The sequence below is a fragment of the Herpailurus yagouaroundi genome, unplaced genomic scaffold (genome assembly GCF_014898765.1).
Source record: "Herpailurus yagouaroundi ecotype Mexico unplaced genomic scaffold, PumYag 77, whole genome shotgun sequence".
NCBI classification, from domain to species: domain Eukaryota; kingdom Metazoa; phylum Chordata; class Mammalia; order Carnivora; family Felidae; genus Herpailurus; species Herpailurus yagouaroundi.
This window is the reverse complement of record NW_024412388.1, coordinates 92,859,290-92,881,609: the sequence shown is the minus strand read 5'-3', so window position 1 is coordinate 92,881,609 and position 22,320 is coordinate 92,859,290. Positions and strand designations below refer to the sequence as shown.

Genomic DNA, 22,320 nt, shown 5'->3' with positions numbered 1-22,320 from the left:
ATATGGTATACTTTCATCATAAGTGCATACACACATATTTGTAACTGTATATGTGAAATCTAACGTCTTCCTAGTCTGAGCCTTTATAAAGCAAAATAGGAACTAGAGAGAGAGAGAAAGAGAAAGAGAGAGAGAACCAACCTGACTACTTTGGTATTTCCAAAGCAACAAGAGCATAACCACAATAGTAAATCCCCTGCATTAATATACATTTCAACAGAGAAAGAAAACCAGGGCCAGGGAAGTTAATAAATGATGTGGCCCCAATAGTAGCAAGACTGGAACAGAATGCCAGGTGACAACTAGGTCATACTGCCTTGCTACAGTTCCTGGAGGTTGATGGCTTTTTGGCTTCCTTTTCCAGGCCTCCTTCAGTGCATGGAATAGAAATGCTGCCCTACTTACTATTCTTTTTTCCCAACCTGCAGAACTTTGAGCAGAGTTTATAGTTAAAATTTACATAATCCAGAAATTCGATTCTTGTTGAAAATGTGATGATGAGAATAATGGGATTTTGATTCAGAATTTTCTAAAGGAATAACCCTTATGAATTATAATACCTATATTTACTATTCCTCAAAGGAAAGAAAGTTACATTTTTGGAGCCTTCCAAGACAATTCTAACCTTAAGTTCTCTTTTCTTCCTTTTTGTGACAATGTCTTTTCTCTTTAAGTTTGGTCACCTGTGCATAGAGAACAGAGGGATGAAGAGTGTCTTTATAATTATAGATACAATCTCTAGAATATCCTTAAGCCTGTTGCTCCTGGTTGTCCTACGAAGAAAATGCCCTTGGCATCTCTTAAAAGAATCATGTGTGCCAATCTGCCTAGACATCTTATGTTCTTTTTTATGAGTCATAATCTTTATTTTCCAATACATTAGTATTTTCCAAGCAAATCTAATAAAAATAATGGAAAAGTAAATGAGAAATAGGAAAATCATTTCATTTTAAAGTGTGCACTTACCCTGACTGTTCTAATGAAAGGAAATGCCCCTTCCAAATCCCAGGAGTTCCTGAGAATGTGAACTATCCTCTATGGTATGTCTTTGGAATCCAGAGAAGCTGAGAGCTCCCAAGGCTGAGAGACTCATTAACTAGTTATATGGATTAAATATATAGTTCTCTAAACCTTGCAATACAATTACAACTACAAACTACTTTTTCAGCCCCTTAATATGGCCACTTCACAGTAAGGATAACTGTAAGTAGACCAGCTCGCATGCAAATTTCATTACCTTTAGTGGCTCCCCATTGTGTATTGAATAGCAAATATTTATATGACCCTTGGTAAGTGCCAAGCACTGTTCCACACATAAACTCATTTAACACTCACAACAGAACAGAGAGGTTAAGTAACTTGCCCAGGGTCACCTAGAGTCAGGACTCACACTCATAAAGTCTGGCTTTAGGTCCCATGCTCTTCATTGCTACTCAATATGAAGGGAAGGTCTGTGGATTTGGTTTTTACTTCTAACCTTGACTTTCACTGAATTCCTCAAGTACCTGCTGCTGCAGTCATATGGATTTACTTATTCTGGCCCACAGCGATCATGACACAGAGTCTAGGACCTATTGCTGCAACTTGAAGGGACAAGTGTTCTTGCTTCCTTGCATATACATCACTCTGTCAAAGTCCTGCTCTTTCTTGAGAGCTCAGATAAAGTCCTATATTTTCTCTCCAGATTCTTTCCAGATTCTTCAGGCAGCAGTGTTTCACATTTCTTACAGTCCAGAGCATTATTGTTAGGACCACTGTTAACTGCACCTGTTGCAATTGTTTATATTTCTGTCTTCCTGAATAAGTGCAGTAAATAGTGAGATCCTAGGGGACAGGGTCTTTTCTTTTCTACCTCTATAGCCCACTCAATACCAAATTGAAAGCAAATGTGTATGAATGTTCAGTACATAATTATTTACATTTCTCATGCAGAGTCTCTATGTGCATATAGCTATTTGCTTCTGATTGTGTGTAGTTACTAGTCTGGATATGTGTGCTTTTAACAATGAGGTGGAGATGCAGACGAAATATCAAGTATAGTCTCACATCCAATGTGGAGGCTAAGGAGTGCTCCATGGATCATCATCTTTGTCTCAACATAACTACTGAAACAATGAAAAAATTTAAATAATTCTTGGGAAATCCTATAGTGCTTCCTGGGCACACTAATCATTGGTGCTTTCCTTGGGCTACCTTCTGCAGTTGTGTGTATGTCATGTTTCCCCTTGTGATCTCCTTGGACAGGGCTGAGTCATTTCTTTGTATTGACTATGTCTAAAATGACAAGTGCTTTAAAATATAAATATGTGATATTGATGGTAGTGATAATGTCAAGATGGTATCACCAAACACTGGAACATTGTATCTGTAAGATTACTTATACTTATGAAATTAATACATACCCTTAGATGGGGACTTAGAGATTATCTTACTCTAACTTATTCTTACCATTATTTCACTGGCAGGGAATCTGATATGTGAAGAGTTAAGGCATTGCCAGTGGTCTGGAGGCTGAGTCGTGATGGAGCTGAGATTCAAACCCAGGCATTTTGCTTCATTGCTCACGGTACTTGTGCTCATCCACATGATAAAATCTGGGCCTTTGGAAGGAAATAAGGGGTTCTTTTTAAAATGCATTTAATTACATAGACTAACTGACACATTCAAGGAACTATGAAATAAAGGTTTTTTGATAGCCCCCGCTGCCGCCCCTGAATTACCTTTCATTCAGCTTGCTACCAAAAATCTTTGGTAAATTCATCAGTCCATTCCCTGCCTAAGTTGTATATTCTGAACTTTACTGAATCTTACTTCAATAATTTAGAATCTCTTAATGCCTTGGGCTCATATCAACAATTTCTGCCCAGCGGTGTAATGGAATTGGTTTAGGATGATGAGCTAAATTTTATCTTACTCTATGGAACACCTTAAGGATTAAAAACAATCATGGTTGTTTGGTCACTATTTAATTATTGTTCCCACACATTGGTAGCAGAGAATTGGGGGGATGGGATAGGAAGAATCATTTAATTCAAAATTCTAATTAATTGAATTCTGACTAGCTTAAATATTGGAATTTTTCTATAATTTGTTTATTGAAGAGTAATCCCAGATACAGATGCATGCAAAGTAGAATAAATATATGTGAAATTTGGTAGAAAGAGCAGAGGTTTTGGAGTCCCACAGCCCTGACTTTGCATCTCAGCTCTACACTGTGTGTGAGATGTAGGACTAGTTATTTAACTTTTTTGAATCTCATTTTCTTTCCTGTAAAATGGAGATAGTAAGTATCTCATAGAGGTGTCATGCAGATTAAATAAAATGCTCAATTCATGCTAGGCATTCTATAAATTGTAGTTTCCTTCCCTAAATCCTTCACTCCCTGTCTTCCCCGTAAAATAGAAGGTAGATTTATAATGTAATGTCACATACTGTAAATAATGGTAAAAGATATAATGTTGATTTTGTATATAACTGATGGCTCAACTAGAATGCTAGATTAAATTGCTTGAAAATTTTTTAAGGGATTAGGAAGACTCAGACATTTTATAGATAAGACAAAATTTAAATGGGATATCTTCTTTGGTTCCATTAGTGTTGTCATCTTGACTACAAATGAGGAATCTTGCAGAAGGGGAGATCATGAACAAAGTTGGTAGTTTTTGAGAAGCTGCCCTTGAAGACATGTGTGAGTTGTCTGAAGTTTCAAAGCAATTGGTTATATTTTATATATTCATATATAAACTAATATATTAGTTTATATATAATAATTTTATATATTACATATAATGTATTATATATTTTATTATAAATATATAAATAAATTAATAATAAAATAAAGAAATAAAAATAACTATGTATAATTATATATTATATATAATATGTTTTATATATAATATATAATGTATTTTATATATAATATATTTTATATATAATATATAATTTTATTTTACAATACATATTTATATTATATATTTTATATATAATATATCTTTTATATATAATTTATATGTATGTTTATATATAAAATATATTTTATAGATATTTTATATTATATATAATTTATATATTTTATATAATATATATAATTTATATGTTTTATAATAATAAACATATGTAATATAATAATATGTAATAATATGTAATATAATAATATGTATAATTTATTTTTTTTTTAATTTTTTTTTCTCCGTTTTTTTATTTATTTTTGGGACAGAGAGAGACAGAGCATGAACGGGGGAGGGGCAGAGAGAGAGGGAGACACAGAATCGGAAACAGGCTCCAGGCTCTGAGCCATCAGCCCAGAGCCTGACGCGGGGCTAGAACTCACAGACCGCGAGATCGTGACCTGGCTGAAGTCGGACGCTTGCCCCAATGTTTTATATGTAATATATTTTATTATACTTGATATATAATATATACTATTTTATACATAATATATTTTTTACTTTTTATGTATATATTTATATAATCATATAATTTATATTTTAAATAAATATATATTATAGATGATCTATTATTTTATATACTAATATTTATATACTAATATAGTTTATATGCTAATATTTATATACTAATATAATTTAATATATATTAGTTTATATACTAAATATATAATAATTTATATATTATAAAGTAATATATTTATATATTGTAACATAATACATAAAATATATATTATAAATATTTAAATATTTATATAAATATATATATTTTTTACATTTTACTAGTATATTTTTACTAATATACTCATATACAGCTATCCTGTCTTGCTGTGATCCCCCTCCCCCAGCTTCTTGAGTTGCTTTTCTCTGGGGAGATATTAAAAGGAGCAAAATTCCAGCTTGGGAGAGAAGTGTAGCCCTCAGCAGCAGCCTGCTCTGTCCTGGACCAGCTAAGTGGATTCCTCTTTGGGACAGAGAGAAGTCCGGTTTCTATGACAATCCATGGCCGTTCTGCCAAGACTGCCAGCCAGGGTGCCTGGCAGTGCTAATTGCTATGCAGACATCCGTTCATTAGACTTTGACCTAGAATTACTATCATCTTTCACAAGGTAGGCATTGAATCATTGTTTTTGGCCCTTGCTTTGTCTCCTTCAGCCTAAGTTTGATTTGGATCAGAAATGCAGTCTCTATAGGTCATTACCCATCTCGGCCAGGAAGGTTCCTGAGGTGTAATTTTGATAAGGTTTTTTTTGGAACAGGGTATTAGCTAATAGTCTAAGAGCTCAGAGGAAATTGGTTGTAACCCAGCTCTGCCACTCAGTGGCTGTGAGATCTTGGGCAAACTATTTGAGTCCTTTAAGCCAGTTATTTCATCTGTAAAAAGGGGTAACAATATTTTCATCCTCACAGGATTAGGATTGCCATGAGATATGGGCAGGGATGAGGCGGGAAGAGACTCTAATGCCTGTGCTGGCATCTGGAAGGAGAACATGCAACTAAATGACCGGATACCTGGATGGCTGGCACCTGCATCCCAATGCTTGCAGCCAGCCACCATCTAGACCCAATAGTTCTCCATTGGGTTCTCCTCATCCTTAGTAATTCAGTGTATTTCCCTTCACCTATTTCCCTTCCCACGTTTGAGACTACTGAAAAGCTATGAAGAAACCTAGGACAACCATGTAGCAATGTGAATTCACAAGTTTTGTTACTTCTCTCAGTAACCAATAAACAGGATTCATTTGGTGTTTTTTATATAATTCTCATTTTATACTCTAATCTTACTCTTAGAATTCTGGAGAGAACTACAGATGCTGAGTGCTTTACTTCGGTTAGCCAAAGATAAAATACCCAGGAGGAGGTAAGTTCAGGTGCATCCTACCTAAAGAAGTAAAACCGATGACCAAGAATAAATATTTATTGAGAATCTAATATGTGCTGGATACTCTGGCCATCGAGACTGTAATATAAAGACTGGAGCTGTGGAACATGACCTCCTATCAAGGTCACATAACAGTTGCAGAGAACTAGGGTGGGTTTGAATCCCAGATCTGTGATGTCACCTCTCTGAGATTAATGTTTGTAATCTGCAAAATTAGGCAAAGCCTCTAATGCTAGGCACGGGGTCTGGGACTCCTAGTAAATAATAGCATTTATTTTCCCATCCATGCACCAAAAGTGAACATTGGTATTGGTGTCCATGTATGAAGCCACTGGAAATGAGTGCTGAAGTTCTTCCAGAAAACATTTTAGAATGAGGTGGGAATTCAGCAACACTAATTTACCATGGACCACTTTCAGAAGGGTTGTGTGATGACAGAACAATTTCCAAGTGGGATTTCGCTCGTGTGAAAACAACTGCATGTGAACAGAGGAAAAAAAAGTGTCTGTCTTTTGAAAAATGTAGTGGTAATACTTAAATGAAGATTAATTTTTTTTCCCTGTGGCTACACTGTGACTTTGAATGAAACCAATTAATTCCCACTGTGTGCAGCTAAACATCATTGTCTCACTGATGCTGGAGCCAACGCTGCCCCAACCATGACTCACTGGGAGCACTTGTTTAAGTGGAAGAATTTTGCCTTTCTGCATTGTTAGCTGTCCCAACCTTTGATTTTTCTCTGTGAACATGGGTCCTAGTCTCTGCTAAACATGGGCATTTTTTCTTGCCACAATACCCAAACTACCTACATGTGAGGTATATTTTTTTCTCCAGATGCATTAAAAAAAAAAACCCACGATTTTTAGTCCTTTCCCTCATCCCCACTTTTTTCTGCTGTAGCTCTCCGCCTCTCATACAAGGGACCAGAGCCCAGCCCCTACGAGTGCTGGGCAGGCAGCAAAGTCTCAACATGCTGCTGGTGTGGGAGGGGATTCTGTGTGAGCAAGCTGGCTGCCACATCTGGGGGAGGCCCGAGTGATGAAAGATGGCAGCTGAGATGATGGGAGAGGAGTCAGTTTCCGGGAGGCAGGGGAAGGCTCCTCTCTTATTCCCCTCGCCTAGATCCAAATACCATTTGTGTGAATCAGCTGCCACTTGGCCTCAAGGGACTTTGCTGCCAGATGCTCACTCCCCTTCCCCCTTCTTGAAGCGAGAGCCAAATCCCCTCCTGACCTCTCCACCTGCAGTAGATATCTTCTAGGGCCACTTGACTGTCGCAGGGCGTTCAGGGTACAGCAGCAGGCTTTTCTCTCGTGCAGAATGTTATAGGGCTTTGAAAGTAACAATGAAGGGGCTGGAGTTGCTCTGAGTCACATCAGTGAGCATCTTTGTGGGCACGTTCTCTAACGTCGCTGAGCATTTACTGTGTGTGGGACTCTGTGCTAACTCCTGGATATGCATCATCTCATTTACCTTCACAACAACCCTAGGAGATACCTACTAATATACCTACTATAAAGTCCTTTGGACTTTATAGTGGTGGCAGGAAAGGCAGGGTTTATTTTATTTTATTTTTTTTTTCAATATATGAAATTTATTGTCAAGTTGGTTTCCGTACAACACCCAGTGCTCATCCCAAAAGATGCCCTCCTCAATACCCCGTCACCCACCCTCCCCTCCCTCCCACCCCCCATCAACCCTCAGCTTGTTCTCAGTTTTTAAGAGTCTCTTATGCTTTGGCTGTCTCCCACTCTAACCTCTTTTTTTTTTTCCTTCCCCTCCCCCATGGGTCTCCATTAAGTTTCTCAGGATCCACATAAGAGTGAAAACATATGGTATCTGTCTTTCTCTGTATGGCTTATTTCACTTAGCATCACACTCTCCAGTTCCATCCACGTTGCTACAAAAGGCTATATTTCATTCTTTCTCATTGCCACGTAGTACTCCATTGTGTATATAAACCACAATTTCTTTATCCATTCATCAGATTGGACATTTAGGCTCTTTCCATAATTTGGCTATTGTTGAGAGTGCTGCTATGAACATTGGGGTACAAGTGCCCCTATGCATCAGTACTCCTGTATCCCTTGGGTAAATTCCTAGCAGTGCTATTGCTGGGTCATAGGGTAGGTCTATTTTTAATTTTCTGAGGAACCTCCACACTGCTGGGAAAGGCAGGGTAACTCCAGGTCCACTGTGCTGTATTACTTCCCTTTATAGAGAAAAAATCTAGAATGTGAGGTGCGAGGAAATCTTGCTGTTTGTAAGCCTGAACATGTGGGTTGTGGAGGAACCAGAAAAGTCCTGAGGTTGGAATCTCTCCTAGCCACTGGAGGGCAACAGCAGTGATGCAGAAGAGCCCCCCTGACCCACCCAAGGCGCCTGCATTTGCCTTAGAACTCTGCCATTCTCTGGGAAAATTGCCAGTGGGGATACCATGTCAGAAATGACAGGAAGGTTCCAGTAGCCCTCAGCGGCTGCTTCTTGCTGCAGCAAATACTGCCATGCGTCCTCTGGTTGCTGTGGGTGGCTGCTCCAGGGTACTCTGCCTCATCCATCTGATATTGTCCTGAATAATTCCAGAATGCCACTTCGGTGAATGGACTCCACCTTATTGCTGCTGCCCTTACCTTGGTCTCAGTGGTGACTCAGCTGGTCCATGGTATTGCCCTCCCCACATGCCTGCTGTGGTTTGCCCATAATGCTTCTCAAAGCCTGGATTAGCACCCGAGAGAACCTCTGTTAGCACATGTTTGCAGAACTTTCCATTCCACACCCAGTCCTTACCATCTGCCTCCTTCTCCTCTCAAACCATTTTGAAGCAACTCGGAAATTCTAATGAACTTTGCAAAAAGCTATAAACTTGGTGTCTTTGTCCCAAAGACTTGACAGTCTTTCCCTTGCGGTTGCCTTTCTGACCATTAAACTAGAATCACAAGATTACAGAGATGCATGGGCTACAATGTATGATTTAGGATTGTTTGGTTGCAAGCAAAGAACCTAAACCTGGCTAATGTAACACCATGAATACTCTAGAGAGGGACTGTCTGGAGAGAAAGGGAGAGGGAGTAGGAAGGGAGAGGGAAGGAGAAAACTCTAACCAGTGCTCTTTTCTATTATTCTACTAGATACTTAGTTTTCAGAAAGGAGACTGGTCTGTCACATACCCTTGGTAGGACACCTTTGTTGATCATCCACCAAGACCATGTGCTATGGGATATAGGACATGCACTAAAGGAGTCTTTAGATGAAAGGGAGGTGAATGCCGCCCAGGCACAAATGTCCACCAAAGGCAAGTGGAGATACCTTGATCTCTTTCCAAAGCATTTCTAAAGGTTACTGTGAAAACTTTCCCTAGCTTTAGTTTCTTCGTAACCTAGGGTTCAACTTTTTGGTAGTAAAAATAAACAAGTTGCTCTAAGAATAAAACTTGCTAGTGAATTATGGCTTTAACTCAAAATTTAATATTTGACCATTTCAAGATTGCTGGTGGCATTTATGAGCATAACTGAATAGGGACATGTCAGAACCTGTGTGCTCCAGAGCTGCCTGCATAAGTTTTTTGTATCCTGTTAGTTTAGACAGCTTGAAGATGCTTAGACAGACATGCTTGATGTTGAATTTCTCCATCTATCATGAGTGCCCACGCACATGCTCACTGTTTGCATTAGTAATTTTGCCTTGGGCAAGTATGGCATTATGCTAAAAAAAAAAAAAAAAAAACAAAAAAAAAAAAAAACCAAAAAAAAAAAAAAAAAAAAACCCAACCTATTAGAGGACTGCCCTTCCTGGAGTCTCTCCCAGGATCTTGGCTGTGGGCCTCTCCAGCTCTGTTATCAATTCCCCTATGTTCCCGAGTTAGTTAACAAAGGTCTTTTTAACAGTTGGTTTGTTCAGCTTTCTTCCTCTAAGAAGCCAGGCGTAGTGAGGTCTTACAGTCTGCAGTTTGCTGGCTCCTCTGAAAGGGCTGTGGAAACTCGTTCTAACACAATTCATGAGAAAATGAAATTAAGCATAAATCTTGAATTCTATTAAGAAGTCTCATTCGCAAGATGTCAAAAGAATCTCATTCTAAGGTGGTTTTACCTGTCAGGCCTGGGCTTTGAGGACAACTTTCTTGTGAGTCTTCAGATTCCTCTGCAGACCTTTTTACAGTCTGGTCCTGTCTTCTGCCCTCATTTCTAACCACTAGCTTCACACAATCCTTTCTGCTCACTTCATACACACAGTATTTCTGTCCCTCCACAAAACTTACTGGTCTCTGACCTTCTTGTACATCCTTAGGCCTCTGAGTTTTTGTATATGTTATTGTATTCTTTTTTATTTTTATTTTTATTTGAGAGAGAGAGAGAGAATCTTAAGAACTCAATCCCAGGACTCTGGGATCATGACCTGAACTAAAATCAAGAGTTGGACACTCAACCAACTGAGCCACCCAGGCACCCCACTGTTTTATTCCTTTAATGCCCATCCATCTGCTTTCCCACTAAGTGCACACCTTCTTCTCTTCCCACCTCTTCACCCATCACTCCACCCCCAACCGCATCACCCACCTCTGCCCCAGCAGCTGCTTGCGCCCTTCTTCTGTGCCTCTGTACCAATCTGAATCTACCTCTACCCTGACACTCCTTTGTTCATAATCATGCTTTTGGGTTGTCTCCTCCACTAGACAATGAGCCTGGGCACATGGCACATGTTCAGTAACTCCGAATGCTCACAGTGGGAAAGCATTTAGGCAAAATACAGTCAACATAAATTAGTAGAAGTCATGAATGGTCCAAAGTGATTGTCAGAACCCAAAGCTAGTGACAACAGTATTTGAAATGAGATGTCTTGACTCAGGAGCTTGATGTGTCCTGTATTTTTTTTCCCCTTTGGTAAAAAGTAGTATTTATTAAGAGCTCCTTTGCAGGAGCTGTGTTTGGAGGCTGAGAAACGAATGGAAACAAGCCCCAGCCATTGGTGCTATAAAACTCATGTCCGTGATGGCCACAATCAAAATGTACTATTAAAGAAAGTGAACAACATATTGTGCTTCCCACTTCGCTGCTGGAGCTAACCCTTCACTCTGTGGTTTACGACTCTGCTCTAGGAAAGGAAAGAGCATCCCTAAAAACTTGTTAGAGGTAGCCGGTTTCGTGAGAATGCAGATGGTTTTTTATCTTCGATTTAAATCTTGGAAACTGCTTCTTGAAGTTTTTTGGAAAACCTTAGCTTCAGCTGGCAAAAGTTTTAGTACCCTAAAGGGAGAAGAGGAAGAGCGAGGTTTGGATTTAATGTAGCACAAAGGAATTCAGAGTCCTCTTTATCTCTGATTCTGACATTTCTGCGTGTAACTTACATGGCATCCTCACTTTAAAATGTAATCACTTTAAAAGCACTAAACCATCCCATTTGAAAATAATCACACAATAGTCACAAAGTAAAAAAGCATTCATACTTTCTTTATTCAAAGGCAGATTTTTGTATAGGTGGCATGTCTATGTCCCTCATTAAGTCAGATAATACCAGTTCAACATTCTCCCTCCTGCAGCCCACTGTTTCATGGACTTTGAGGTCCGAGATTTCCTTAGGATGCTTGAAAGTTCCAGAGAGCTTATTTCCTCTTGACCTATTCTAAGTCAATCTAATATATCCCTAAGTCAACTAGGGTCAAACTCTTCCATGGGTTTCCATTCGGATGCAAAAAATTCCCATTTCCAGCAAGTATTTTGTGAGTAACAGAAGGTTTTGTGATATATCCCCTAATCCCATTGGCTCTGCCCTAAGACTTTTAATCATTCTCCCTCTGTTAGTTCTTTTCTCTCCAAACTTTGTCCTTTAGGGTGTTGGCTTCTACTTCAAATGGACTTATCAAGAAATCTTCTCAAAAAAAAGTGGGGCTTGCCTCAGTACTGCCCAGAAGAGGCATTTGCCTTAGGCCCTGTGCTTAGCAGGCCCATCCTGGCCCTTCTGTGGCTGCATTCCACATGAAGGGCAGGAAGTCATAGAGCGGGGGGACGTGTCACTGGGGAATCTGCATCCCCTTCTCTTACACGGTGCTTCAGGCACCTAGGATCCCCAACTACCCTGCTAGAACTCCCTCTGGCTTGCTTCCAAAGGCCTGCACGGGCTCTTTGGCTCACGTCTTTTGTCTTCTCGAGGGCTGATGTGCTGCTGATATGCTCATTCCCAGGACTGGTGGATGGTCAGGGGTCAGCTGTGTGGGCAGACTTGTGGACAGAACTGAGATATCCATGCGAGTAAGGCCTCTGTGGAATGGCACAGAGCCAGGGGTGTGAGAAGAAGTGGGCCATAGGCTATGGGTCATGAACAGGGGCCAGGCCAGATCTCCTGGGCCTTCACATTTTGTTGAGAAACTCCAAATTGTCTGAGAGTTCTTAATTCTAACCTGGACTCCCAGATCATCAACAAAGTGCATTTATCAAGGTAGATGTGTAGAGTATATTTTATTCAACTGCTTGTTAGTCTGATTTATAACTTTTAAATATTTAGATATATGATGTGTGGCTTCTATTTGTACTTTTGCCCCAGGCTGGCCTGCTGTACTTAAAATATATTTTCCTTCTAGATGTTCAGACTGTAACAGTTTTTTCCCATCTCATGATATGTGGGTTTGCTTAAAGGAGGATACCCCCAGATTTAAAAGCCAGATGGAGTATTTATAAATAACCAGAGAATCTTGATGCTGCTAAACTAATTGTGTTTCTAAACAACTTATTGAGACCTTCACATATAAGATACATTAAAAATACAAAATGCAACTACTGGTATATATCCTATTAAATGAATCAAGAGAGTTTATGAAATGAATAATTATATAAATTATTTATAGGTTATATAAATCTGAGAAAACTTTAATAGAGTGCTAAATGAAAAAAATAAGTTATACAATAGGGTATAGAACAAAGTGGCACTTTTATTTAAAAAAAATGTGGCTCCTGGGTGGTTCAGTCGGTTCAATGTCCAACTTTGGATCAGGTCATGATTTCGCAGCTCATGAGTTCGAGCCCTGCATCAGGCTCTGTGCTGACAGCTTGGAGCCTGGGGCCTGCTTCGGATTCTGAGTTTCCCCTTCTTTTTATGCGCCTCCCCTGCTGTCTTTCTCTCTCTCTCAAAAATAAATAAGCATTAAAAAAATATTTTTTTTTTTCACAAAAAATAAAGAGTACATACCTAAGTGGAATAGAAGGTCTTTGGATGGAATTCTTGGTTATTTTGTATTTTGTATCTTTTGAACTCTTCTGCACTGATCATGTATTACTTTTGTAAAATAAAATTAAAATAACAGTACAGGAAGAAAATGCTTGAAAGCCAAGGTAGTAAAAGACATTGTTGGATTTTTTTCCCCTGTTGATTATATAACAATAAAATGGTTATATTTTGTTCTATGTTCCACTCAAGGAAATTTTTTCTTTTTTACAGGGTCAGATCTGTAGGGCCTGGGAGGTTCCTGCTGAGTTTATACAGTGTATGTTTAATTTAATTTCAATTTTACAGAGGGTCAAAGGATCAAGTCAACACACATTGATGCAATAAAGGAAGCTTTTCACTTTATCTGGACCTCCTGTGTTGAGATGTTTTCCGGCTTCTTTTAAATATAAAGAAGTTAGTGGACTCAGAATTTCACATATGATAAAAGAGCATCAAGGTTTCCATTGCATTTTATTTATTTTGTGGTCATTAAACAAAATGGTGGGACCTACTCATATTGGCATGTGTTTTTGTAACTGTTACACAGATTTTCCTGAAACTTGAACAAAGGTTATAAATATTTGATTTACTGAGACAGCACTATAGTTCACAGACCTACTAGTCTTTGCATGAGTGGTTATCATAAACAGATTATTCATCAGCGTTCTGTTGTTCTTGTTAAGACAATTAAAATACTTAGATTAAAAGACATTTTTTTACTAATTATCTCTATCAACTCCTAATAGAGCTCACGTGATTTTATAAATTGGTGACCTCTTCAGCCATTGCATTTTATTGGCTAAAGAATGTTGTACAACTTGGATTTTTTTATGAACATAAAAGCTTTGGTTCCAAACAATACTTAAAAATTGTCAAGCCAGATGCTCCCCTATTAAAGAGACCCTTCCTTAATCTGCCTGACACATGGGAGAGCCAATTAACTAGTTAATTAGTTGATTTATTTATTTTATTTTATTTAAAAAAAAATTTTTTTTTTCAACGTTTATTTATTTTTGGGACAGAGAGAGACAGAGCATGAACGGGCGAGGGGCAGAGAGAGAGGGAGACACAGAATCGGAAACAGGCTCCAGGCTCTGAGCCATCAGCCCAGAGCCCAACGCGGGGCTCGAACTCACGGACTGCGAGATCGTGACCTGGCTGAAGTCGGACGCTTAACCGACTGCGCCACCCAGGCGCCCCATAGTTGATTTATTAATGTTGACGATTCAAAAAAAGATTTCTCAACTTCACCTTCTTGAATACTGCAGTATTTCAAACTCTCATTATTTTCTTTTGAAGTAACAAGCTCTTAGTGAATATATTTTATGTTCCTATTACTATGCAAGGCTGGAGGAGTTAGGAAAACTGGAAACAAAAGGCAGCCGAACAAATTGGGGTGATGGCATGTGTCATGGGCTGCTCTTGGGTTTTGGCATCAGACAGACATCGGTTTGAATTCTGGTTCTGCTACTTATTGGCTCGATTGTGTGACTATGGGCAGTTTATTTAGTTGTCAAAAGCTCTACTGAAAAGCTTAATAAAATCCACCTTTCAGACTAGGAGTGAACATAGTGCATGTGAGTATCTGACACTTGGTGGAGGTAAAGCCAGGGGAGAGGTACAGAATGAGAAACAGCACAAAAGCAGTCATGGGAAGGGAAACCAAGGAGGAAAGATTCGGTAGTTGAAACAGCAAACTATTCCCAGTGGGGTTTCAAAGGCTCTTTGTATTCTAAAGATCTTTATTTAAATAACTTTTAACTTTCCTTTTGGGGGGATGACTAGTCCTTGTTCTTTTAACTAGTTTTTCCTAACTAGTGTTTCCTCACAACCTCCATTTTCAACCCCTTAATCGTCATGGCTTTCCTCCCGTAGTTTCATACGTCTCTCTCTGGGTGTGGATACTGGGAGTTTGAACATTCCTCAATGCCCATGAAGAGAATGGAAATAAGAATGACATCACTCTTGCTCTCCCCTTCTCTGTAATTAGTCAAGAGAAAGAGAAGTGAGCAGCAGAGGACAGTTTAAATATATGTTCCTAGGGGTGCCTGGGTGGGCTCAGTCAAAGGCTAAGTGTCTGACTGTTGGTTTCAGCTCAGGTCATGATCTCATGGTTCGGGAATTTGAGCCCTGTGTCAGACTCTGTGCTGCAGTGAGGAGCCTGCTTGGGATTCTCTCTCTCTCTCTCTCTCTCTGCACCTGCCCTCTCTCAAAATAAATGAACTTTAAATATATGTGCCTAAGTATATGTTACTGACCAAGTACGTCGCAAAGAGCCGGTGTAGTAGTGATTGCTGACACTTTTAGAGTACCTCCCGTGTGTCAGGCACTGGTCTAGGTATTTTATACATACTAATTTAGTAACCTCACAGCAACTCAATCCAGTATATACTAATTTATCCCCACTCCACAGACCGAAGTACAGAGAGGTTATATAATGTATCCAAAGATACAGAACTAGCAAGTGACAGACATGGGAGTTGAACCTTCACAATCTGACTTCAGCAAAGGCACTTGTAACCACTGGGTGATTTGACCTCACACTAAAGACACTAGGTCTTGAGTACTTGAATAAATAATTTGGCAAATGTGTACAGATTTATTTGACAAGCTGGGGGTGGAAGTGGGAATGGAGTAGTTTCATGGGGGTGACATGAGCTGATGATCTCTATTGCATTGGAGAAGTGAAAAATAAGATTCGATTGACAATTTGGAGACAAATTATTTCTCAAAATGTGTGACATTGTAGTCTTTTATGAAGAGTCTCAAATAGGATAGGTTATAAGGAACTCCTGGAGATTCAGGGCTAGGAAACATGATGAGAAGTTGATCCCGTGGGAGAATGAATTAATAAGGTTACAGATCACACCTGAAAGGATAAGGTCCAGGTAAGACGAAAAAACAAAACCAACAATCCAAAAATGCTTGATGATAATTAAGATGAACACAATGCAGTCAAATCTTTCATGGTTTTGAATCTGATGGACTGGGAGAGAGTGTGGGTGCCTTTAGAATCAGAATTTTGAATTGGAAGAGACTTTCGGGGAAAAAAATCTAGTCCAACTCACTTAACCAGTTAGTCAAGAAAAACCAAAGCCCAAGAGATTGCCCTAGGGCACAAGGGCAGATGTGGGGAATTAGGGGTAGAACCCTGGTTTTCTGCCAGTGGGTCAGTGTGTTACCCAGACACTGAGCTTCTATAGCTTAGCAGTGCTCTCTAGAACTTACAACATGGCTGCAAGTGGATGCGTGTGGATGGGCTGTGTGTGAAGCCCATGAGGCATTTAGGACCGTACTTGCTACAGTCATGACCAGCAGTTTGACTGAAGTGGGAAATTGATAAGAGGAGCCATTTTAGGCAAAACTTACCATATATGTATGTATGTGTGTGCACGTGTGTGTGTGTGTGTGTGTGTGTGTGTATTTTTTTTAACCAGGTCATTTTTTGATGGGAGAGGAAGGAATAGATTGTCGATAATGACTTTGCACTTCATAGTTTCTTTGAATGTAGAAAAGAAATGTCAACTGTGTTATAGTTTGTTCTCAAAAGTAAGCAGATTTGGATGAGTATTGATTGAAACTAGTTTATTTTGAAGGGAGAATGTTTTTCTTTTCATTTTGGAGACTAGGAACTTTAGATGTTTTGCATGAAATTTTACTAAGCATTAATGAGACAATTATTCACTTAGAGATTCTACAAAATTCACTTTTACTTGAAGAGGATGTTAATGAATGATTTTCTATATTTCCTGATAATTCTGTATAATCCTCTGTTGAATTTCAAATACATTTTATCTTCTGAGATAATTAGGTAGAGTCAGAGGACAGTAATGTGTAATCTTGGTTCTACAAGATTAATTTATTACTTTTCTTCTTCATGGAAGCCTCAGGGTTTAAAACACTTCATAATTGAATATTTATTCCTTATTTAATTGAAGTTACAAGTTCTTTGTCTGAAATAAATCAAGATAAAGTATTCCATGTTGACATGAAAGTATCCTTTTGGCATGTGTTGGTGGGAACTTGGGCACTGGTTTTTCTTTATGGGAAAAAAACCTTTTTATCTCGGGCTGTGAACTTTATAAATTCTAATGTAAAACATGCTATTGATGGGAGCCTAACTGGTGTAAAGCCACAAGAACAGCAAAACTGATTTTACGTTTTAAACTGTTACTTTTCTTGACCACAAGATCTCTCCTGTCCATACTAGAATTAAATCTATCATTTGCTTTCCTCCTCTTATATTTGATAATATCCCTTTCTTGTTAAAAGGAATTGTTAATAGCAGAGAATTTGCTTCCTCATCATACAAAATTTATGAAAGATAAGAGAAAAAGAAAACAACAGATGAGATAAGATAGTAACAATTGCCATGTACATTTTTAATAAAAAATTTAAGCTTCTGAACTTCCTCAAAAATTAAAAAAAGAACAAAACTTGAAGTCTAAAACAACATTTATTTCCCATATTAAACCTAAGATCTGTGGGCAATCCTTTTCCCTTGGGAGCCTTTGAAGCAAACCACTTACTTCTCATGGGTGCTTCTTGAAAGGAAATATTGTTCCTTTTGAAACCATTCATTTGAGAATGATTGGACTTGGATTTTAGCCCTATTGTTTTTTCAGCATAAAATAATGTGTTTTTTTTTCAGTAATATTTTTTAGGATTTTTATTCATCATTTATTAATTAGAAACACTCTATGATTTTTTAATCAGTGTTGGTCAGAAGAGGGGAAAATATATCTAGATAGCTTAAGCAGGGAATCTTCCCTAAGTGAGTGGCAAAAATATTAGCTCATTCATGATTAGGAAAAATAGGAAAAAATATAAATGCTTGTTCCTAAAATTATAAGATTCAAAAATGCATCCTTACTAAAATGAAACATTCTTTTTTTAAAGGATTAGCAGGGTGGGTAGACATCCTAAGTACTGTGCTTTTTTTTTTGGCAATAGTTATTTTCCTGGCTAAACAGAATCCAATTGATTAAAAGTGACAATACTTCTTTTTTTTTTTTTTTTTTTTTTTTTTTTAAAGAGCCTATGGGGACCTGGGTGGCTCAGTTGGTTGAGCATCCAACTTTGGCCCAGGTCATGATCTCCGGGTTCGTGAGTTCGAGCCCCATATGGGGCTCTGTGCTGTCAGTAAAGAGCCCACTTTGGATTCTCTGTCCCCCTCACTCTCTGCCCCTCCCCCTCTTGCTCTCTCTCTCTCACTCTCTCTGTCTCCCCAAAATAAATAAACCTTAAAAAAAAAGCCTATGGAATGGTTTGCTGTAGATTTTAATACATGGGTGGGAAAGTGGGGATGATGCCAGAGAGCCCTGCTAAAGTAGAGACGAGTTCTCTGAGTCCCTGCAACCTATATATTAGAAGAAATAAACAAATAAACTCTGTGTTGTTTGTAGCCAGCAACTTTGATTTTAAATTCTCTCCTATGGGCTCAGAATACGACAAGGGTTTGCTGGTGGGTGTTACTCTCCCTAGTAGTGCTCCACTGAGGTCTCAGAGACTATTTGTTCTAGTAGGTGACAGCATGAGACAACCATAGGCGTCATGGGACCATAGGGGTGGGAGGGTGAAGGGTAGGGAGTTAATCGGGGGAAGGAGGAGGGAGAGAAGCACCAAGGTGTAACAATGAGGGGTCAGGGGGTAGTTGGTATCATTGGTATTAACAGAAGAGAGGATGCTTAGGGGACTGGGGATGCGATGCTACTGACCCTGTAGCAGTGTAACTACATGTAGATGCTTTGGAAATCATTAGATCTAATGTTATTTCTAGCAGGTAGAGGGGAAGTAGGGCTTTGAGAGGGGACACAGAGTTTAAATGTGCACATGGCCAAAAAGGCAATAGTGAGAATAGCAAATACAATTTGTACAGTTAAGAATAGCATACTTGATTTTGGATGCACACTTTTATAAATCATTAGTCACTGAGCAAAGTCCATCAAGGTAAAGATTTTTGTCTTATTTGTCGCTGAATCTCTAGCATTACAAAAAAAAATGGATGATCAATAAATATTTGTTTAATAAGTTAATTATCAAAGACCAATTTGGAACCTTAGAAGGGGAACAAACGGACTCAGATAAGGAAAGTAAATCCCTAAAGTGGAATTGAGACCAGCCTCTAGATACTCCCATTGTAGATTTCATAATCCCTGGGGAAGGAGGGATTACAGTTCCATAAAACCACACCTGTAGAAGACATATGGAATGGGCTTCAATGAATATTTTATGAAGCATGTATAGTCTGCTGTTAAGTTGCTTCAATAATTTTTCACTAGTGTTTTTTCCCTCTACAGTCCAAATTGAAAAAAAAAAACTTTTACGTTTTATTTTATTTTTGAGAGAGAGAGAGACTGAGTGCAAGCAGGGGAGGGGCAGAGAGAGCGGCAGACACAGAACCCAAAGTAGGCTCCAGGCTCTGAGTTGTCAGCACAGAGCCCCACGTGGGGCTCGAACGCACAAACGCGAGATCATGACCTGAGCTGAAGTGGGATGCTCAACCCACTGAGCCACCCAGGCACCCCTACCATCCAAATTTAATAAGACATTTTTATGCTCTGTAAATCAGATATTGAATCAGGATTGGCCCTAACTAACTGGAAGGCACTTCGAAGTGCTGTAGCAGGGGTTCTACCCCTCACTCGGGGGCAGTGTTATAAAGGGCATCTTTACAGGGACTAATGTCCAACCGGTCTTCTGGTGGGCACCGCCCTGGATTCAGGTAATACAGAGTGGCATCTCCACTGGGCTGTCCAACCTCGTAATTTCTGTTATTAGTTTCCAAAGAGTCTTTCCCTTGATCCTGTATCTACTGCTTTCTCAACTGTTCCCTATGCTTTCGGCCCCTACTTCCTACCCTAATTCTCCTCCAACGCAAATTTAAAATCTTCCGCTGTCTCCAGTAAAACTCATTTTGGTATTCCTCAGTTCTTCTAACTCACCAGTTACAAAGCCTCAGAGCATTTTTAACTTATTCCTGCCTGTTGTCTCCACCAAGTCCAGTTGATTCTATAAAATGCTCCATGGTTGTTTCTCAGTCTGGGTCTTTTTGTCTTCTGCTTGTTCAGTGCAGTAACTTCTTATCTGGACACCCAGCCTCCTAAAACTATCATTTTCAGGCATACCGAGGTCAGAGTTTCCATCCCAAGTTCCTGCTTTGAATCACATTTCTCTCCTCTTCAAAAATTCCTGGTGGCTTCCTGGTATCCCTATTCTATCTTGCCTTTGAGAACCTCCATGATCTGGCTGTGCTAACAATCCAATGTGGCTTCCTGATACCATCCCTCTGGACCAGCCAGCCTGCTTCTCATTCCCTGTTCCCCCCAAAAAGCTTTGTTTGTTCTGAATTTCTTTTTTGCTCATGTGATTCTTCACTTGCAGAGCCCTTCCTTGCTACAGGCCCAGGTCAAATCTTACCTCTTGTGTAAAGACTCTTTAAATGGTTTCATATTTCTTTGTTCTCCCATTTCCAATAATGTGTTTATTATCTGTATAATTCATTTTGGTCATTGCTCACAGGTCATTTCGCAATATGATTTAATTACTACATGTTCCTATTTCATCATTTCCATTATACATTATTCACTTCTTTATACATGTTCTAGTCCTCAGTCTGGTGCTATATAAACGTAAAGAAACTCAATAAACACTTATGTACTTGATGAATACCGCTGTGGTTTAATGGAAAGAAACTTCTGTTTTCAGAATGGAATGGAATGGAATGGAATGGAAAGAAACTTCTGATTTCAGATTTGCTTCTGATCTCTGCTGCTCCATAGCCATGTAATACGGGAGAGTCACACAACTCCACTGATTCTCAAATTTTATTATTTTCAGAGAAGCATCTGGATGTTTCATCCAAGGGACCTAGAAATTACAGTATCACAGGGCAGAGTCTAAAAAATTGAAGAGATACTCACCCCTTTGGGTGATAACTGTTGAAACTTGGTGATGGGTACAGGATGTGTAGTGACTATCCCTTCCACTTTGGTATAGGTTCAACATTTTTCATAATAAAAGGCAATCATCATCATCCTGGAGCAGCAGTGAAAAATGCAGAAATTCTGATTTAACAGATTCCTAGATATCCCTCATAAATTCTGATTTTGTGGATTAAAGTCATGCTGTTATAAACATTGCTCTAGCTCTCTGAACCTTTTTTTTTCTAACCTGTAATATATCTACTCCACAGGTCTACTGTGAGTAAAATAAGCTGTGTAAGAACATGAAGTTCAGTTCCTGGCTCACAATCTGAAGCCCAGTATATGTTTAAAATAACATTATCCTGGACCCGTTAGGAAGGACTTCTGCTCTCATAAATGGCCAATGGCCATTTATAACCCAGAAGATTAATTTAGACAACCAAGGCCAAGAATGAAAAAGAATGAAAGAAGTGAAAGAATTTGATTAAGAGTAGTCTGACACGTCCTCTCTTTCTCATGCTCTGCTAAGTGATTTGACCCCTTCTCGGAATGACCTTCCAGACTTAATTTGAAGAGCTCAGAGATAACAAATTGCCAATAACCAGGGCATTTCATGGCTGGTCTCACTAGACTGGCGACTAAGCTAATTTTCAACAGCTGGAAGAACTTACCTCTCACACATAAATCATGTATAGTTCAGACATTATGGAGAAAATCATTCTGAAAAACAAACAGACTATACACCTTCTGTAAGTGAAGTGTGATTTAGGATTATTGAGGAAGAATTCTGAGACTTTAATTGAACATATTTTTGTTTTAGGTCACATTTTTATTTGCTCATAGTAATCGCTTATTGATAACTAAATAGATAGCATTTAACACGATGGTTGTACTAGATACTTTATCTTCTGCAGCACTTTTGGAATGAATTTGTTTTAAAATCAAACGGATCACACCATTCCTGAGTTATATTTGTTCCCTGTCTCCAGTCACCACTACCCCCTCTACACCCACACTTTACCCCTTCTAGACTGCTTCTTACACTCTACTCAAAACTTTTAGAGAAAACTGTTTCAAGAAGGTAAAGTCTAGGCAACAGAAAGTTAAATATGCACAAGAATGCTGTAAGTAATATGAAAGCTTTTTGTAGCTAAAGACTAAAGGTAGCGTGTCTACAGTGATAGGTCAGAGACTGCTCATTCATTTGTTCATTCATCAGTATTTAGTGAGCTCTTGGGAATTCCCAGATGAACTAGACACTGTTTCCTTAAGGATTCTTCTTAAGACCAATAAAAATAACTATCAGACGAAGTAGAAATTATACTGGTGGGGGTGGTTTGAGGATGGGGTTGTCCCTCATTATCAGGGAAGGCCT

The 22,320-nt window shown here is 38.8% G+C and overlaps 1 long non-coding RNA gene across 2 annotated transcripts; it reads left to right on the top strand.

The window, feature by feature from the left end:
• The first annotated feature begins 2,465 nt into the window (after positions 1-2,465).
• Positions 2,466-21,903, top strand: LOC121027596 (uncharacterized). Of its 2 annotated transcripts, none has more exons than XR_005788816.1 (5): positions 2,466-2,566; positions 3,596-3,688; positions 4,760-5,053; positions 5,736-5,805; positions 21,215-21,903. It is a non-coding gene; the product is annotated as an uncharacterized LOC121027596 (long non-coding RNA). The 2 variants fall into 2 exon arrangements; XR_005788817.1 differs by lacking the exon at positions 21,215-21,903 and adding an exon at positions 13,252-13,341.
• Positions 21,904-22,320: the final 417 nt, after the last annotated feature.